Here is a 22,232-nt window from a genome sequence, read left to right on the forward strand (position 1 = left end):
CACAGAAAAATGAAAATCATATAATTAATGACTCACCCTCGTGTCGTTCCAAACCCGTACGACCTCCGTTCATCTCCAGAACACAGTGTAAGATATTTTAGATTTAGTCCGAGAGCTCTCAGTCCCTCCATTGAAAATGTGTGAACGGTATACTGTCCATGTCCAGAAAGGTAAGACAAACATCATCAAAGTAGTCCATGTGACATCAGAGGGTCCGTTAGAATTTTATGAAGCATCGAAAATATATTTTTGTCCAACAATAACAAAAATTATGTCTTTATTCAGCATTGTTTTCTCTGCTGACGTATGACGCAGCTGACGTGTTTTCTGGGGAACCCAATAACAAATATAGTAACACGTCAGCAGCGTCGTATCTCAACTGCCACAAGAGTCGCATTCACAACATCCCGGAAGAGAAGACAATATTGAATAAAGTTGTAATTTTTACCAAGATTTTCGTTATTTATCTTCTGGTATTTTCATTTTCGATGCTTCAACAAATTCTAATGGACCTTCTGATGTCACATGGACTACTTTGATGATATTTTATTACTTTTATGGAACTGACACTGGAGCGGATACAGTCTGTGATGCAGTGGAGACAGCTGGTGCAAACAAACTTCAAGAGCAAGCATTATGTGTTAAACTCTCCAAGATTAAAAAAAGAAAAAAGAAAAGTTGAATGAGTGTTTGTTGTGCATCAAAATAGATCATGCATTGCATCAATAATCATCATTGCGTTTCATCCAGGTACAATGGTCAAAGAAGAGATGAAGGAACAAAATCAACATACGTTGCAAAAGTTTATTAGGCCAATGGTGTGTTGGTGGATGTTCATTCATTTATTGCCAGAGGATAAGTTTTGAAACTTAAAAAGTAACAGAAGAACATAGTAATAAATAATTTAATTAGTAGTTGGTGCACATGTATACAGTATATGCTGCTATTGTAAATCAGTTTAGCTGTAATCATCCAGGTGTTCTAGGATTTTTTATTTCACTGCGCAAGTGGAACCTTAAACCTTGTGATATTCTAAATTTGTGAACTACAAGTGAAGACCACATTTTATACAGCTGAGGTTTTCTGTACTTTATCCCAACATTACACAAAGAATACAGTCATTCAGTCAGTGACGGCTTCACAAAACAAAAATGTGCACTGCAAACTAATAAAAACATCATAAACTGTTATGAAATGATGAAACAAAAATGTAGTTTAGGATTAAGTTTACCCAACGCTGAAAATATATTAACCTTTTATAAAATATATCATCAAATCTGCTGAGTTTCACGGACCGTGAACAGAAATTCTGAGTTCCACGTGCTATTCTGGGAAACTCATGAATATTTATGTATGCTCCGTCCATTGAAACCCAAAATCTCAGAAACTGAAAATCTCGTTACACTGGCCAATGCAGAGCATAGGCGGGAATTATGCATATATGTTACCCTTTGACATGTAGCCAACAACGGAAGTGGGATTCAAATACTAATGACTCGTTTAGGCTGTACATAGTCTAAACGAGAGGCTGTACAAGACCTGAACAATTTTACTGCAAATTTAAAAAGCAAAAGACTGGTCTGACCATATATATAGTATACCATATACAAATATACAGTATACCATATATAGGCTGTACATAGTCTATTTATTATTTTGGGACACAGTAACTTTATTTATCATGCACTTTCGGGTTTACAACTGTAAACAACTTACAACTTTTGCAGCTCTTTTACATTCACATAGAGCTAATATTACACACTGCATTAAAAGCAATATTGGAAATGGCATATTAGGGGCACTATCTTAAGTAAGTGTTCCTACCCATCTGCAAATTCATAAACCCATCATAATTTTTGCTTAGTGAGAGAAAAAAATATCTACTGCTGGTGTTAGGGATGTAGTCTCTTCATAAAGAGGGAGCAATCCACATAATCATTCATGTAAGAGCAGATGCAACCGATTGTAAATTTTATGGGTCTGGCTTCCGATCTCATCTGCATCCAGCTATTTTTAGCTGCACAAAACAGCTTGTTTTATATATTTTTCCCAGATCACGTTGGGGGTTCTGTAGGTTTCAACAGTGTGGGTTAGTGAGATAAACTGATTCATATGTCTGGTCATGTGATCCCACATGAGGAGACAATATCAGTGTAAAATGAAACAGCTTTTTAGCCTACTGATATTAGAGCTAAGGTAGACAGCTTCTTCACTACTGGTGTAATTTAGCTGGACTACAAGAATAAAGCATGTTTAAACAACCTTTCCAAATGCCCCTTTTTTGTGTCATGCCTCCATCAACATAGGGGGCGTTTACATGACACCCTTTTCAACTAAAAACAGAAAACTTGTTATGCATTTTAGTTGTTCATTTATATGACAAAGGAGAATACGACACCCTGTGTATGTGTATTGTGTATTCAGTGATTTGATTTCACTGATCCAGATCAGTGGTTCAGTCCATGTACTTGACATTTTGCTTTACAACAGTGTCATTTGTATGCAAGTCTTTCCAAATACCTAAAGTAAAAACATTTCCATTTTAATGCATTGTTGTCACTTAAACAAGCATGGGCAGCTCTTACTGCTCTAAAAAATGAATACATGTCTCAACAAGTAAAAATAGGCTACTTTCAATAAACGGTCCAATATATTAATACAGAGAAAAAAAAAAAAAAAAAAAAAAAAACCTTTGCAACTTTTTCGTGTTGACTGGAACCCAAATGTTCCATTGGATTCCTCCATCTTGTAACTCTGTTACAGAATTGGATGTTTTGTTTTGTTTTTTCAAACCAGTGCCTAAACTGACTCAGTCTGTTACTCATTGTTGGTTATGCAAAGGTATGCAAATATATAGGCAGACATGAAGGTGGGTCATCCTAACATTGCATTCGGATCCAATGCAATAATTGGACAAATTGGTCCAGGGCCTTAATCAGAAAAATATAAGAAAAAATTCATCAAATGAACAAAAACACATAATAGCAAAGTGCCATTATTTACTTGACAAAAATAAATCCAAATGGAAAAGTGGAAAATGGAAAAACCATTTGTGACAAAGCTAGGGCACCCTTACTATTAACTAATAGGAATTAAGAGGTTAAGTACCAGTCAGGCACTGCTAATCAAATGCCTTTGATTAACTGATCATCAGCAAGTGTGAGCACCTCCATAAAAGCACAAGTTTTGGCAGTTTTCTGGTCTGGAGGCTTCAGGTGTGTGTTGACACAACGCCAAGGAGGTAAGACATATAAAAGCAATAATCTTAAAGAAGCAGTTATTGCTGCCATCAACCTGGGAAGAGTAATATAGCAATACAGACATTTCAAAACAATTTGAAATCCATCACCAGCTACAAGCCCCCAACCCCCTATAATGAAGCCAGTTAACAACTGGCTGAAGACCTGAACAATTTTACTGCAAATTTAAAAAGCAAAAGACTGGTCTGACACACCACACCCACTCCAACTGCCTCTCAACACAGTCATCAGCACCCTCTAAAGACAAGAGGTTGACAAGCTGGCTGTCTGGTTCAGTCACAACAATCTGGAGCTGAACATGCTCAAAACTGTAGAGAAATAGTACCAGCAGAGGTTGTACTTACTTCCTCAGCTGAAAAGGTTTGACCTTCCACAGGCACAGATAACACAGGTTTTGTGCTCTTCTATAACTGTCTGGTTTGGGTCAGCCAGCAAATCAGATACAAGAAGACTGCAATTGCTAAGACAGCAGAAAAGGATTATTGGTGTCCACCTGCCCAGTCTTCGGGACCTGTACAACTGAGCAGTTAACATCATCAATGACCCCTCTCACCCCGCACACAACCTGTTTGCACTTCTCCCCTCAAGCAGATACTACAGTTCTCTGTGCACTAGAACATCTAGCCATAAAAACAGAACCTCCCCCCATGCCATCTCCAGCTTAAACAGATAACGCATCAATCATTACCTGTGCTCTGTAATTAATTTATGTAATTCATTCTTCAACTTTAATCATTGTCTCTTTCCCAAGTATTATGTAAATACATATTCTCTTTATTTATACAGCTGTAAATAGAGTAAATAATGCACAAATCTCTACACAAATCTCCTGTTCCAGGTTCATACGCACGCATTATTATTATTATTATTATTATTTATTGTCAAGTCTTACTATGTAAATGTTTTTCTTTTCTCTTGTCAGACATGTATATGTATGTAACAGCTGCACCTTAAAAAAAACACAACAAATTCCTTGTGTGTTTGTACACACCTTGGGCTTGGTTTGTAATCACAGGGCCCGGGCACCTCACAATCATTGAGCCAACCATGAACTCCTCTTTATCCCAAAGTATTCAAGTGTGAGGATATCAGTTTTACAGGTCATGCAACCGCACAATGATCCCAGCACACCAGCAAATCTAAAACAAAACGGCTGAAAATAAAAGAATCAAGGGGTTACAGTAGTCTAGTCTAAGTCCAGAGCTCATTCTGATTGAAATGATTTCACAAGTTCACACTTACAGTAAATATAATAAACAGATTAAAGGTTAAGCGTATTTGGCGTGCTGTTCGAGTATGGAGCCAAAAGAGTCTCAAAGAGACTCCCCTGACTTGGCTCGACACACAAATGCCTTTTTTTAAACAAGGAATGATCTGCAACCAGTCAGATATCTCCCTTGTTTTAGCCAATCACAAGAATGCACCCCATGTGGGGGATTGTTTACTTATAAGCCAATCAGCGAATGACTCACTTTCCTCAGCGAACAACTCACTTTCCTCACGCAGCGAACAACTCACTTTCCTCAGCGAACGACTCACTTACCTCACGCAGCCGGCAACTCACTTTGCGCAGCCGGCGACCCACTTTGCGCAGCCGGACACCCACTTTGCACAGCAGGAGACTCACTTTCCGCAGCTGGAGAGTCACTTTCCTCTCGCAGAGAACGACTCACTTTCTTCATCAAACGATTCACTTTCCTCAAGAGTCACGCAGCGAACAACTCACTTTCCTCACGCAGCGAACGACTCACTTTCCTAAGCGAATGACTCACTTTCCTCACGTAGCCGCGACTCACTTTGCGCAGCCGGAGAGTCACTTTCCTTTCGCAGCGGACCATTGACTCTCTCTTCATGTAGGGACCGAATATTATAATTAAAGTGATTTCTATATTGCATCCAAAAGAATATTTAGATATATTTAAATATTCAAAAAGGTGTAAACATTTTTATTTTTACTTTCATTAAAATATTTCAATAAAATGAAATAATTGCCTATTGCAAATTTATGAATCCATGGTTAACTTTTTTTCTGCAGTCACTGGGCTATATGTATTGAGACATTTTTAAATGTATATTTTGTAAAAAATAATAAAAAATAAACCTGAATTGTAATTTAAACATCTGTATTTTCATACAATTTCAAAAATAAGTAGGCTATAATATGCCGCACCAAAGGCATATTGCACTGTGTGAACGCGTTCATGTGATTGGCTTATAAGTAAACTCCCCCATGTGGGGTGCATTCTTGTGATTGGCTAAAAACAAGGGAGATATCTGATTGGTTGCAGATCATTCCCTGTTTAAAAAAAAACATTTGTGTGTCGAGCACACAATAATACATTTCTGAATCTTGTCCTGTGCATTTGTGAATCTTGAGTGCATTTGTAAATGTTTTTTGCATTTCTGAATTGTGTGTGTATTTCTGAATTTTGTGTGCATTTCTGAATTTTGTATGCATTTATGAATCTTCTGTGTTTTTTATTTTATTTTGTGTGTGCATTTGTAAATTTTGTGCGCATTTGTGTATCCTGTGTGTGTTTTTATGAATCCTGTGTGTGCATATGTGAATGTAGTGTGTGCATTTATCTTTATTGAGACTCTTTTGGCTCCATATTCGAGAGGAGGGCTCCGAGCTGAGTGCAGAGATGGGGTGCAAGAGGAATGCTGGAAAACTGTCAAGGAACAGAGGAACATCTGCTGTGCATATATACATACACCTCTTAACACCTCTCGTGTTAATTAGGTTAAATACCTGAATGTGCTCCTCTGGAACCTTGTTAATAAAACATCATGTGATCACAGCTGTGCATAAACAAATGCCCTCAAACCTCAATAAACTGGAGCCACATTCTAAACATGAGTGGAACGGAATTTCTCCAGAATGATGTCAGAGGCTGATTAAGTCATACAGAAAATGATTAAATTATAGACAGGTCCGGATGGCCATCAGTAGCCAAGGCAGCTGATTTAGCTCACTGCTCCGTTTTTGTGTGTGTGTGTGTGTGTGTGTGTGTGTGTGTTTGTTATTTTAATTATTTAATATTTTTTCCTTCTCAATCTAACAAAGTGTTAATTTCCTTTTTTTTTTTTCCTTTGATAATAAATCATAAATTGGTTAGTCTGACTGTCAGCGCTGCACTTTTTAAATCTGCTCTCATTTGTTCCATGCTTCCGTCAAATAATTCCGAACAGAACTGATGAAAAGAGGTACAAAGAGATCCTTTTAAGAGTACTGCTACAGTGACAAGCTGTTTTACCCTAAAAGATACAATTTTAACCCCTTTATTTCTGTGAGGAGTGGATGAGTGTGAGATTTATCATGAGATTGCTCTGGTTATACATAAGTTATTGCTGCTAAACGTGAATCTACAGGAAATTGAATCAGGGTGTCCTAACTTTATCACTCATGGTTTTTCCATTTGGGCTTTTTTTATTTTATTGTATTTATTTTTTATAATTACATAATAACACAGTGTGACATGTAATGTGATGTTGTTCATCTGCGGTTTTATTTTCCAAATTTTAAGACCTGCAAAGGACCAGATAATTTTTTTTTTATTATTATGTCCTGATACAGAAAACCATGGAATTCAACAGGGTGCCCTAAATTTTTCATATGACTGTGTGTGTGTGTGTGTGTGTGTGTGTGTGTGCGTGCATGCCTGTTTGTAGAATAACATTACATTAATATGACGTGTTTCGCTGCAAGACCTGGTTTCCCGTATACTCCAACACAGAGCATGCCTTGTTTAATTACATGAAAAAATTTAAAGAATCCGGTAAGAAATAGTTACGGAACTCCAGTAAGTAAGGCTGTCTGCTATTTAATTCACTTAAACATCAGATGAAGTGATTATTTTATCTTTAATACATTATGCCAATGTATTTTTCAATGTGTTAGTAATAATCACGTTATCTGCTTGACGTAAAGGATTGCCAAGTGTTCACAACAAATCCCATCCAATTGATACTCAAAATCAGCTCAAAATAACCGCATTTTGGGGACTAAAATACACATTATTCGCTTCAAAATGTTGTGTGGACATGAAAACCACAGACTTGATCACTTTCACTACTCGACCACAACAAATTGGATTAAATCTACACCCCTGGTTCCATTCAGGTTGTGCTTGTAAAGATTAATTAGGTTGAAATTCTGGATCAGATGTTTCAGCTCTCTGAATTGGCAGGTCATCAAATAGGTTATCACTGATCTCTTGACATTGCTGGCCTGAAGATCTTGGCGGTAACATGTGGTCCACATGTACTTTAAATTGCAGATATCTCACTTGCACACAGTAAGTCAGAGGTCCTCAATACTACAGAACAGTGCCTGGGATCCCGAGCTCCTTGAGGTGTCTGCAGTTTCACACTAACACCTTCTCTCCCAAAATGAATCAATCAATCAATCACCTTTATTTATATAGTGCTTTAAACAAAATACATTGCGTCAAAGCACTGAACAACATTCATTTGGAAAACAGTGTCTCAATAATGCAAAATGATAAAGGCAGTTCATCATTGAATTCAGTTATGTCATCTCTGTTCAGTTGAAATAGTGTCTGTTTTTATTTGCAATCAAGTCAATGATATAGCTGTAGATGAAGTGACCCCAACTAAGCAAGCCAGAATGTATGGAGTGACTTTAATTTCTAAAAAATTAATTCCTTACATGCACTTTCTGCTGTTGAAGCTGGTGCTTAGATACAACATCCAATGTGTAAATGATGAACTTGATTCACCTCAGATAGCTTATAGGAAAGGAAGGGGAACAGGTGATGCTATCAACAGTTTGATGCATTTGGTCTTACAAAAATTAAAACAGGTGAAAATCTTTCAAAAAGACAGTGGTATTGCTCCTTTTTAGCAAACAGAACTCAGGGAGTATAAGCAAATAATAGTTTGTCTCAAGAAAAAAATACTTTAATGGTTGCACTCCACAGGGCTGTATTAGTTCAGCAGGTCTTTTATGCTTTACACTAATGATTTCTCAAGTAGACACTGACAGAATATCATCAAAAGTATTCAGATTATACAGCAATTTTAAGTCTGCTGAAAAAAAGCCTCTTCTTCTGTTTATTATTATGAGATCATCAAATTTTTTGAGAGGTCTGATGCAATTTTTTTATAGTAAATACTAAGCAAATGGAGGAAATTATTTTTGATCCTTAGGTATTGGTGATCATACGCCTGTATTTGTTTACAGTCAAGAACTTACACAGGCACAATCTTAGAAATATTTCTGTCAGGACAACTCTTGAGGAATTGGCATGGTAATGTACATGACAATGTTATTGCATTCGGTCTTGGCAGAATTTATTTGCTATGCTGCTGCTGCTGCTGCTGCTGCTGCTGCTGAGGCAGGGCAAGTACTGAGACTTGCATCACAGATTGCACACAGTGACCCAGAAATCCCATAATCTAAACCAAGCCACAAAAGAAAGTTTCTTGCCAGAGGTTTATAAATGATTTACGTTACAGATCTAGTGAGACACTGTTTTTCCAGATGAACGTTATTGTGATTGAAATTAACAGCATATACAGAGGAAGAGTTTAGCCCCTTTCTGGGGCTGAGAAGTCGAGAGAGAAAAAAAAGCGGAATTTAGATACTGAAGCCACTAAATTTCCCAAACTAACTGAAATATATAGCAATATTTTCCAGCAGCAGCGCCTCGCAGTTAAATATCAGCAGCAGTGAAGAAGTGAGTCAGACAGCTATGCAGCAACATGCCACCAGTGGTGAGGGACAGAAAGATGAGCTGGTTCCACAGGCAGATCCAGATCCAAGTATGGAACATGAGAGAAGAAAAAGAGGTACTTGCTAGAAATGATGTTAAGAAGTGATATTCAGGTTGCTACATTTTTAATGATTACAGTAGTTAAAACAGCTAAACTTCAACATTTTAGCTGTAAAATGTCACATGCAGTAGCTAATATTAAGAAATATGTTGTGCTTTTACTTTTAAAAATGTTGGTAACATTAAAGTTACAGTGCTTACAAACTCTGAAGATTTTGAATAGAGAAGTTAAATTTGTAATGGTGTATTTTCATTTAGATGTGGTATTATTATCTGTGCAGTAAGATTAATTAATTAATAACTGCATAAATTAAGATTATTAAGTAGCAAATTCATTTTAAGACAGCATGGAATATATTGTAAAATATAATGTTATAAGAGCATATTATATAAACTATTCCTTGCCATCTTGGAATAAAACCTGTTTAAAAAAAAAAAAATCAATTCCGTCGTTTATTCAGGTTGAGCTTAGACCAAGAGCAGAGAGAGACACCCACTCCAGCTCAACATCAGTGCTATTGCTATAATTTGGATGGTATGGTATCATGAGCCACAATTAAAGTCTTGTGACACTCACGCCAGGAGTTATTGTTGTTGTTGTCGAGTTTACGCACGCCGATTGCTTTGGGCCGGGCCTAGTCAAAGTCCAGGGCCGTTTTTTAGTCCCAGTCCGTCCCTGGCGTCTTGTGTTTATAAGAGCAAAACATTCTGATTGGCAAGTAGTTTGGTTGAGAGTGAAAGCTGCCCCTCTCATACTATTGGTAGGCGAACTCATGGACTCGAAAGTGATATCAATCAACAATATATATTTTTAATAATGTTTTTTTTTTTTTTTTATGTATGATAATTTTTTTTCGCGGCCAAACACTGCATGCCGGAGATCCAGCACGTGCCAGACAACTTTAAGCCGTGTCCAGAATGTGCTGCTGTGAGCATGTAAACAATTCTGCTGCAGCATAAAATAACCTCCATGTAGCACATATGAATCACCTCGTAGTAGATCTATACAAGTGGAGCTGGGGAAGATGGAGGGTTTCTGAAGCACGCTGCAAACTGCTACAGCAAGCACTAGTCATATATTTGAATGCTGAGCAGCGAGCTCATTGGCTAACGATACGGGAGAGAACCTATCAGCTGTGCCATGTGATAATGATGTCATTAGGTCAGATTGAATTCTATCGGACTGAACTATCTGTTTCATGCCAGATCTCTGTATTTAGGAGTCCAAATAGATAAATCTCTTATGTGGGACACTCATGTTCATTGGGTTTGTTAAATACTTCATCAGAAATTGTATTATTTATAAATGGTTATATTATGTAAATGATGTTCCTCTTTTGTCAGTCTGTATTACAAAGTGTTATATGGTATGGAATGTCCACCTCATGTGGTAATCTTTCTGTAAAAAAATATATCTATATAAAAACAAAGATGTACAAACTTAAGTGTGTACAAACATCAGCATTCACCGGTGTCTACTGAGAAGCTGCTGAAGCCGTACCCTGAGACTGCAGCCTCACCTACTGACACTACCCACACAAAACGGTGACGCCGGCGGTGTGAGAGGGGACAGATGTGCGGCAAGCATGGAGGCACACAAGCTAGGTTAAGGGCTAACCCCACTAGACCAGCGATTCCATCACTCATGCTGTCAAACGTTCACTCTCTGGAAAATAATCTGGACTCAATTCAACACAACAGTTTTGCCTGGTTCAAGTTCTACCAACATCTGAACTTTGCAACAAGGGGTAAAAACACACTGGACTTTGTTTACACAACAGAAAAGAACATGTACAAGGCTGTACCCCGCCCCAACCTCAGGTACTCAGATCGCATCGCTGTTATGCTAATTCCAGCATAGTAGTCATATTCAGCATGATAATTACAGTCAAGCTTTGGAGTGTTGATCTACTCTATCTACATTTTGATTATCATGCTGAATCCAATTCATATTATTTTTAAAGCTTTTTGTTCAAAATGTTCTTTCTTTTTTGTTTTTCTTTTTTTTTTGTTATTAAACTTACCCACATACAAGTCTTTAAAAAGGAACACATGAAGCCAGAATAAAATGTTTTTGTTTAGAAGCAAGATACACTGTCCTTCTTTGGATGCTTTGTATGCTCATATATTCAGATAACAAAATATATACAAATTCAAACCTAAATAGTATACTTAAAGTATGAAAACTTATGAGTATACTTGCAGTATAAAGCTACTAAATTAGTAGTTTACTGAGGCTGTACTTCAACGTGTACAAAGTATTTATTAAGTAAACTATCAGTATACCTATAAGTTCACTTATAGGTATACTTATAGGTATACTGAGGCCCCAATCTGGCAAAAAGGACCGGACAGTCCAAATGCCATTATTCCACATGGTATGTCGGCCGGAGCAAGGTGCTGGATCTGGTCCAGAATCATATTTTCTATTTTTTATTTTTAATCAGTGCTCCTTCCAGAATCACTTATATAACAGCCCGAGGGTGCATGACAGTGATGTCTGGTTATTTAATGAATCATTTTGAATTGATTTTTACAATGTAACTGGTTGAGCTGGTTCACAAACCTGATCTAAATCTAACTTTAGTTCCAAGTTGCAGATGCACTGCCCAAGTATCATATCTGACACAATAAGAATTGAATGAGCCAATTCATCCAGCTGTCTTAGTTTAAATAGGATTTCCAAGAAGTGTGTTGCCAATATTATTCAAGCCTGAGGCAAGTTTGTAAATAAGTTTTAATATAGTTTATAATGCATGCAGATTATATATTTTTAAACTATTACTGTATATGTTTTTAAGTTGTTAAGCTAAATCAAGGAGTTTATAAACCAGTTATTTCTTTAGACTTGTATAACATATCCACATTAGTGCAAAAAAAAAATAAAAAAAAAATAATTTGGGCTGTAGGTGTACGTATGTAGGCTACTCAAAATCTGTCCATCATACTAAAATGACGGATTAGTGCATGTAAAAATGACCAGAAGCATAATTTTTTAAGTGAACAAAAGGCAATAATAAGTAACATATCTTCACACAAATAGCCTTATGTATGTTTCACTGATTTACAGTATCATGACAGTGAGTTAGAAAATAAATGCAGTGACATGATTACGTGATAACGTAAGGGACTGAGGAGTCATCTTTTTTAAAACCAGTTCAGTGAAATGAAAACAAGTTTGCAGAAAGGAATCGGACTATTAAAAAAGTGAAAAAAAGTGACATGACATACAGCCAAGTATGGTGACCCATACTCAGAATTCATGCTCTGCATTTAACCCATCCAAAGTGCACACACACAGTAGTGAACACACACACACACACATGCACGCATGCACACCGGGCAGCCATATATGAGGCAGAGCCCGGGGAGCAGTTGGGGGTTCAGTGCCTCAGTCATGGTATTGCCGGCCCGATACTCAAACCCACAACCTTAGGGTTAGGAGTCAAACTTTGTAACGACTAGGCCACGACTTCCCCTTATTAATGTCTAGCCCCTTATGTTCCACCTTTGTTATCAGTGCAACTGTCACATGGTTTTTGTGTGGGTCACACAATCTTCTTCGTCTGAGGTGGCGGTGTACACTGCATTTCCTCAAAAGGCCAACCCTGCCTGCTTTGCATGTTCTGATGTCTTTAAGTCTGTATTTGGTTTCTATTTCATCCATTTCCTCATTCCCTGATTGTTATCACCTTTGTCTTGTTTGTCTATTTAACTCTTGTCTTTTCTTTGAGTATTGTTTGTTTTGTAGTAAGCTCTTCTGCATTTGATTCAAGCTGTCCCTCATTTCTAAATCATTCTGGTGTGACACACACCAGTGTAACCCCCTTTTCAGGGAGGGTTATATGAATATAAAACAGTTTTAATGTAAAGTGTGCTTGTATAATGTCCAATTTATAATAGCCATATAGGTTATTAGTGAATGAAGTCAACATAACCATATTCTGTTAAGATTAGTCCTTTTAAATGTTTTACTATGCATCTTCTACAAAGAGCTTGTAAATGTGCGTTTCCCCTTTAAGGGAATGAGTAAAACTTTAAGGGTTGGTTGATAGGTACTTGAACAAAAACGTGGATTTCCCTATCAGGTTAGATCGATTCCTGTTTGATTGGATGTTTATTAGTTAATACCCACCTCCAATATACGTGAGTCTCATGTGATTGGTTTATCCAGAGATCGGAGGAAAAAAAGACGAGAGGAGAGGCGATATTAGAATAGGTGTGCAAAAAGGTTGGTTCTAATCGAAATCTACCCGTTTAATAACCCCCCCAAAAAACTTGAGTTAAGTCTTCATATTTCTTCAGATACGTCTTTTGTTAGTTAATTGTCTGATTGAACACAGGAAATGTGTTTGCCTGTTTTATTTTGATTCGTTTTCGAGTGAAAGACGTTGAGGCCTGTGTGAATATACAGCGATTTCAGTAAGAAAGATTGTAATTTTAGACTTAGTTTATCCTATTCATCGTGCTGTTGTGAGTAAAACAGTCGACGTGGGAAGAGTAAAAGGAGATCAGATAGCCCTGTTGAGCCACCGGAATCGCTCACAGGTCCTCTGATAACGAGGGTACAGCCGCAACCGGATAGCACGCCCAGCCACCGGGAGTGTTGGGTGTTCCTCCGGCATCGAGGGAGCGACGGCTGTTAGTGGAGGTGGTGCGAGCCGCGGTTGACGAAAATCGGAGCCGCGTATGGACTTACAGGTACTGCTTATTGGTCTTATTTTAGCTCACTGAAGAGTGAAGAGTCCATTTTGCATTTTAAAGGCAACTACATACCCAAGCAACGAATCAGGCCTGCATCTGGGTTGGGTTTGTGTGTGTTTATGGTGTGAGTGGGCCCACTTTTATCTATTGTTTTTTTTTTTTTGTATATTAAGTTTTACGGTTACAGTTCATAAAACGATGAAATGTGTTACTTTGGATTACTAGTGTTATATAAGTATATAAGTAGTAAGTGAATTAAGTGGATTTATTTTTCACTGATAATTCTCAGTTTGTTCTGCAAAGAGTGTACATATAGTGCTAAATAAGAAACCAAAAGGTATTGAGTCTTGTAAACTTGGGTATATTTCCCTAAGGGATTTTCTGAGTATTCTAATCCATGTATTACTGGTTTATCAGTATTGAATATTAATACCTGTACTTATTCATATTGAAATTACCTAGTGGTTATTGTTAATATATATATCATCTGAACATTTATATCTGATATTTATACCATCCTATTAATATATATCTATAAATATAATTATATATTGTATTTTCTTTATTATAATTATTATTATTATTATTATAGATATTTTTTTTGTTTGTTAAATTATTTCTTTTGGATACGTGTTTCAGATTAGTCATTTAGGAAACTAATAACTCTCTTCAAAATGTGGTATCAGAGATGGGGGCTTAAATTATAGTCGAGAGACACCAATAAAAGGAACCCGGTGCTCCACCCATTAGAACTTAGGTCAGGACACACCTAGGAGAGCAGGGGGCGCTACATAAAGTGGGGGCGCGTCCGGGATTTTTCATTCCCTCCCTGGTACCTTTCAGAAGAGAGATCCCTGAGAAGAAAACCGATATTTGGTGCATTTAATAACTTCTTGTTGAAAATATGTCTCGCAGAAGTAACCCTTCTCCTCAAAGTGAACTTGTTGACTGGTGCAGAAAGGCTGGGATTGACCTTGCTCACTCCTTGATGCTAACAAGTGTACCCAGATCAACTGAGATTGCACGCATTGAAGAAGTAGCCGAGAGTGTGAAAGCTTTTGGAAGAGTGCGTGTTCGAGACACAAGATTTGGAGCCTTCCAGATACCCTACTTGTGCTGTGTGAATGCAGAGAGTCTGTAGACCCCACACACTGCCCTATGGAACTAAAACCGACCGATGATGAGACCTGGAGGATAATTACAGGCATTGAAAAAAACCCAACAGGTACTGTTCCCTCAGGATTTGCTGACAAGCTCTCCCAGTTTCTTCGGGATGAAGGGAAGTCCATGACAGATCTACAAGCACTATTTCCTCCTCTGAGTGCAAGTCCCAGTTCCCCTGAGTCAATCATTCGTGCAGTGGGGGAGATCCTAGAGAAAACCATAAGACCACCAAGTGATAGCAATGCTTACCGTCGTTTACGTACTTTCTCTGGTATTGTTCCGACCCCCACGGGAGAAGAAACCATGGAGCACTGGATGGAGCAAGCTAAGATGATGATAACTGAATGTGAATGCTCCGAGAAAAAGAAACGGAGACGAATTGTGGAAAGCTTAAAGGGACAAGCCCTAGAAATCATTAAAGCTGTCCGTATGTGAAGTGACATTCAGCCAAGTATGGTGACCCATACTCAGAATTTGTGCTCTGCATTTAACCCATCCGAAATGCACACACACAGAGCAGTGAACACACACACACACTGTGAGCACACACCCGGAGCAGTGGGCAGCCATTTATGCTGCGGCGCCCGGGGAGCAGTTGGGGGTTCGATGCCTTGCTCAAGGGCACCTAAGTCGTGGTATTGTAGGTGGAGAGAGAACTGTGCATGCACTCCCCCCACCCACAATTCCGTCCGGCCCGAGACTAGAACTCACAACCCTTCGATTGGGAGTCCAACCCTCTAACCATTAGGCCACGACTTCCAGTCCTGATGCCAGCTCGCAGCAGTACCTTGAAGCTCTGAAAAGTACTTTTGGCTCCTCGGAGTCCGGAGAGGATTTGTATTTCGCTTTTCGGCTTCTTCGACAGCGTCCAGGTGAGACACTTTCTGATTTCCTGAGAAGAGTTGAAAAATCACTGACAAAAGTTGTGCAAAGAGGTGGACTGTCTCCCACCAATGTTGACAAGGCAAGAGTGGAACAACTGATTCGTGGAGCCGTCGAATCTCATATGATGCTTTTGCAATTGAGGTTAAGGGAGAGAAAAGAACACCCACCAACTTTTCTGAGCCTGTTGAATGAGATTAGGGAGGCTGAAGAAATTGAAGTCACTAGACGCAAGTTTACTGCTACAGCAAAGTCCATACACTTGCAGGACGAGGGGAATAACTGTCCAGCTTTTGTGCAAGAACTTAAAACAGAAATTCAAGAACTGAGGACTCGAAAGTGTCCGCTTGAATAGCCTACCAGCATCCTCTATTATGTTAGAATCCAGAGCCAAACTATGTAAAACAAGCCCCTCCGATCACAAAGGAGTAACAAAGGATTCTGAAGTTCAGTCTTTGAGAAAGCAAGTACTTCAGCTGCAACAACAGCTAGCAGTAATGAGTATCAGTTCAAGTAGTTCAGCTAGTCATGCCCAGTTACACCAACCACATACTTCAGTCCAGCAGCGATCCAAGCCCGCAAGGAACATGGAAGATTACTTTTGCTACCGGTGTGGAGAAGACGGACACATCTCCACAAAGTGTCAAGCTCCCGAAAATGCCACCCAGGTAATCACTAAATTAATCCATTCTTTACGGAAAGCTAAAGGAATGAGGAGTGATCCAACCAACAGAAACCCATCTGGAGAGCAAGCCTGTTTTTCTAAAAACAGCCATGTGCACAGCAGTGAGCCCAATGGTCTGCCCAAGGGACTAGTTGGACCAGCCTCGACCGTGGAGGTAAAGATAGGTGGCAATCCGTGTCATGCTTTGTGGGACAGCGGGTCTCAAGTGACCATTGTCTTTGACTCCTGGTATTGCCGAAACCTACCTGATGTACCCATCCATCCCCTTGCTGGATTATCCATTTGGGGTCTCGGCTCATGCAGTTATCCCTACAAAGGATACATTGTCATAGATGTTACCTTCCCTGAAACTCTCACTGGTGCTGAAGAGACCATATCCATCCTTGCATTGGTCTGCCCAGACCCCCAAGGACCGACACAATTCCCAGTAATCATTGGAACCAATGCCAGCTTCTTTCAACGACCGACAGCATATAATGGGGCTACTAGTGGAAAAAACAGTGCCCATTCGCTGAGAATTCAGACACCCCCAGTCCGTATTTTACCACAAAGTGAAAAAACTTCTGCGGCAGATCGACCCGAAGGCAAAGTGATATGGGAGGGCCCTGGAACTTTCAAAGTCCCATCACGAGGGGAGCGGTATGCCCTATGCAAAGTTGAGTCTGACAAACCCTTGAGGAAAGATATCTTCCTCATTGAAGCCTCCCCTGTAGATCCACTTCCTTCAGGACTGTTTGTTTCCCCTGTAGTAATGCCTTCATCAGCTGTGGATGTGAATAACTTCAGAGTCTTGATTCACTATGAGACAAGCAAAGATCTCTCAATTCCAGTGGGTACTGTAGTTGCCCATGTATTCCCTACAGACACCGTTACAGTGGCTCATGACATTCCAGAATCCAAAGGACCCCTTAATCCGGAGTTATTCAACTTTGGGGAGGCCCCAATACCCGCTGGCTGGGAAAAGAGATTACGTTTGAAGTTGGCGGAGCGGAGTAATGTGTTCTCCACTGAAGAATGGGATGTAGGCTTAGCCAAAGATGTCACTCACCAGATCAGACTGAGTGATCCTCGCCCCTTCCGAGAACGTTCACGGCACATTGCCCCAGCCGACATTGATGACGTAAGACGTCACCTTAAAGATCTTTTAGCGGCAGGCATCATCCAAGAGTCCCGAAGTCCGTATGCATCACCGATTGTGATAGCTCGAAAAAAAATGGTGATGTACGGATGTGCATCGATTATCGGACCTTAAACAGCCGCACTATACCCGACCAATACATCACTCCCAGGATTGATGATGCCTTAGACTGTTTGACTGGTAGCCGATGGTTTTCAGTCCTAGACCTGCGAAGCGGCTATTATCAAATAGCTATGTCCGCTGGGGACTGAGAAAAGACAGCCTTTATATGTCCACTGGGGTTCTACCAATTTCAACGAATGCCACAAGGTATTACTGGGGCCCCAGCGACATTTCAGAGGCTCATGGAGAGGGTGGTAGGTGACATGCACCTCCTACAGGTAATCGTCTACCTTGATGACCTTATAGTCTTCGGCAGAACACTCGAAGAACACGAGGAGCGACTAATGAAAGTTCTGGATCGCCTGGAGGAATGGGGGTTAAAAGTCTCTATCGACAAGTGTCAGTTTTGTCAGCAACAGGTCAAATATGTGGGGCATATTGTTTCAGCTGCAGGAATAGCTCCAGATCCAGAGAAAGTGTCAGCCGTAACTCAGTGGAAAGAACCTACAGACCTGAAATCCCTACGGTCTTTCCTAGGATTTTGCGGTTTCTATCGCCGTTTCATTAAGGGGTACTCCTCAGTAGTAAGACCTTTGACGGAGCTCACGAAAGGCTACCCACCTGTAAAAGGATCAGGAAAGAGGAATGGAAAGAACTACTACAAGGAGACTGACCCCTTTGGAGCACGATGGGACAAGTCCTGTGGAGAAGCCTTCAAAGCCATTATACAATGCCTAACCAATGCACCAGTACTGGCCTTCGCTGATAACTCCCTGCCTTATGTACTCCACGTTGATGCTAGTCTGAGTGGCCTTGGTGCTGTTTTGAACCAGGAGCATCCTGAGGGACTTCGACCTGTCGCCTTTGCTAACAGAAAGTTGAGTACTTCGGAGCAGCGTTACCACATTCACCAGTTAGAATTCCTAGCATTGAAGTGGGCTGTTGTCGATAAGTTTCACGACTACCTATATGGAGCTCAATTTGTTGTGAGAACCGATAACAATCCACTTACCTACGTACTGACTAGTGCGAAGTTGAATGCAACAGGACATCGCTGGTTAGCCGGCCAAATATCACCAGTTGGTCCTGCACTCTCTACATGATGATTCTGGTCACCTTGGGGTGGATCGGACGACGGAGCTAATAAGAGATCAATTTTACTGGCCCCGCATGGCCCTTGACATTGTTCAGTACATAAAGACTTGTGGTTCTTGTATTACCAGAAAGACCTTACCTCAAAAGTCTGCTCCCCTGAGCCACATTACCAGTACTGGTCCACTAGACTTGGTATGCATCGATTTCTTGTCTCTGGAGCCTGACACCAAGGGTATTGCCAATATACTAGTAATAACTGATCACTTCACTCGATACGCACAGGCGTCCCCTACCAAAGATCAGCGAGCAGTCACTGTGGCCAAAGTCCTAGTGGAAAAATTCTTTGTACACTATGGACTGCCGTCACGCATTCACTCGGATCAGGGACGCGATTTTGAATGCCGACTGATAAGAGAACTTTTGGGAATGCTTGGAATCCGAAAATCGAGGATGACACCCTATCACCCCCAAGGTGATCCTCAACCAGAACGCTTAAACCATACCTTACTCTCCATGCTCGGTACTCTGGATCCGGCTAATAAGAGTAAGTGGAGTCAATACATCCCTCAGCTTGTACATGCTTATAATTGTACAAAAAATGAGGCAATGGGCTATTCTCCTTATCATCTTCTCTTCGGGCGAGAGGCTCGACTGCCCATCGGTGTGTGTTTCCGTACCTCCCCTAGTAATCAGAAAGGAGTCAATCATTTGCAGTACGTAGAGAGAATGAAGAAATCATTTGCAGTACGTAGAGAGAGTGAAACCACAAACCTTGGAAAGGGGAGACAGAGTCCTCATCAGAAACCTTGCCTGCACAGGAAAGCATAAACTTCAAAACCGCTGGAACTCGTTACCCTATGTGGTCATTGAGAAGTTTAAAGACTTACCAGTCTATAAACTGGAGCCAGAGAGAGGAATGGGTGGAATAAGGACCCTTCACAGAGACCACCTGTTACCCATTGGGGACAAGGTGAGGTTCTCTAAGCCTGGGGACTTGAACCAACTGGTACAGCCACCTGTAACAAGAGCACAAACGGTTAAAAGAAGACAGAGAAAACAGAACGAAGATAACGTTAATCAGATCGTCTGTGACAGCCAAGAATCTACGGAGAGTGAGGATGATGATCGCTGCTATTACAGCCCAGCAAGGATCAGCTACCAAAGGCCGATATCACCTCAACGTGACTTGGAACCTGTAACTGAACCTCCTGTAGTTGTACCAGAGCTTAATCACAATTGTGCAGGGAGAGAGGATCCACCAGAAAATGAACCCCAAGAGATCCTAAATCTGTTTCCTGAAGTTGAGAATGCTCAGAGTTTAGAAGGGGGAGAAGAGGACACAATGAATGTACCCCCTGATGAACCAGTACCACCGGTGTGTCGTAAATCCCGGAGAGAAGTAAGACCAGTGATTAAGCTGTGTTATGATGAACTAGGACATCCAGCGGATAGGCCATTAACTTTGGTCCATCGAGGGATGGTCGTTCACATTGAAGACCTGTCCAAGACAAAGAAGGTCTGCCACACTGTATGGTGCCACCCAATGGCCCAGTGCCCCCAGTGTGTTCCTACAAACCCCTGCCCTACTGTCCGAACAGTAATTCAGTCCTAAAAATGTCTAGTCTCATGAGGGCATGAGAAATTAGAAGGGGGAGGGTGTAACCCCCTTATCAGGGAGGGTTATATGAATATAAAACAGTTTTAATGTAAAGTGTGCATGTATAATGTCCAATTTATAATAGCCATATAGGTTATTAGTGAATGAAGTCAACATAACCATATTCTGTTAAGATTAGTCCTTTTAAATGTTTTACTATGCATCTTCTACAAAGAGCTTGTAAAAGTGTGTTTCCCCTTTAAGGGAATGAGTAAAACTTTAAGGGTTGGTTGATAGGTACTTGAACAAAAACGTGGATTTCGCTATCAGGTTAGATCGATTCCTGTTTGATTGGATGTTTATTAGTTAATACCCACCTCCAATATACGTGAGTCTCATGTGATTGGTTTATCCAGAGATCGGAGGAAAAAAAGACGAGAGGAGAGGCGATATTAGAATAGGTGTGCAAAAAGGTTGGTTCTAATCGAAATCTACCCGTTTAATAACCCCCAAAAAAACTTGAGTTAAGTCTTCATATTTCTTCAGATACGTCTTTTGTTAGTTAATTGTCTGATTGAACACAGGAAATGTGTTTGCCTGTTTTATTTTTATTCGTTTTCGAGTGAAAGACGTTGTGAATATACAGCGATTTCAGTTAGAAAGATTGTAATTGTTTGTAAGTTTATCCTATTCATCGTGCTGTTGTGAGTAAAACAGTCGACGTGGGAAGAGTAAAAGGAGATCAGATAGCCCTGTTGAGCCACCGGAAGCGCTCACAGGTCCTCTGATAACGAGGGACTGTACAGCCGCAACCGGATAGCACGCCCAGCCACCGGGAGTGTTGGGTGTTCCTCCGGCATCGAGGGAGCGACGGCTGTTAGTGGAGGTGGTGCGAACCGCGGTTGACGAAAATCGGAGCCGCGTATGGACTTACAGGTACTGCTTATTGGTCTTATTTTAGCTCACTGAAGAGTGAAGAGGCCATTTTGCATTTTAAAGGCCACTACGTACCCAAGCAACAAATCAGGCCTGCATCGGGGTTGGGTTTGAGTGTGTTTATGATGTGAGTGGGCCCACTTTTATCTATTGTTTTTTTTTTTGTATATTAAGTTTACAGTTACAGTTCATAAAACGATGAAACGTGTTACTTTGGATTACTAGTGTTATATAAGTAGTAAGTGAATTAAGTGGATTTATTTTTCACTGATAATTCTAAGTTTGTTCTGCAAAAAGTGTACATATAGTGCTAAATAAGAAACCAAAAGGTATTGAGTCTTGTAAACTTGGGTATATTTCCCTAAGGGATTTTCTGAGTATTCTAATCCATGTATTACTGGTTTATCAGTATTGAATATTAATACCTGTACTTATTCATATTGAAATTACCTAGTGGTTATTGTTAATATATATCATCTGAATATTTATATCTGATATTTATACCATCCTATTAATATATATCTATAAATATAATTATATATTGTATTTTCTTTATTATAATTATTATTATTATTTATATATTTTTTGTTTGTTAAATAAATTATTTCTTTTGGATATGTGTTTCAGATTAGTCATTTAGGAAACTAATAACTCTCTTCAAAATGTGGTATCAGAGATGGGGGCTTAAATTATAGTCGAGAGACACCAATAAAAGGAACCCGGTGCTCCACCCATTAGAACTTAGGTCAGGACACACCTAGGAGAGCAGGGGGCGCTACATAAAAGATCATTAAAGAGTCATGCAAGTAAAAGTAGCTATAGCTATTATATATCATATTATTAAGAATATTCTAACTACAAGCAATAGCAC

Source organism: Carassius gibelio, chromosome B19 (assembly GCF_023724105.1).
Source record: "Carassius gibelio isolate Cgi1373 ecotype wild population from Czech Republic chromosome B19, carGib1.2-hapl.c, whole genome shotgun sequence".
In the NCBI taxonomy this organism is placed as follows: Eukaryota; Metazoa; Chordata; class Actinopteri; order Cypriniformes; family Cyprinidae; genus Carassius; species Carassius gibelio.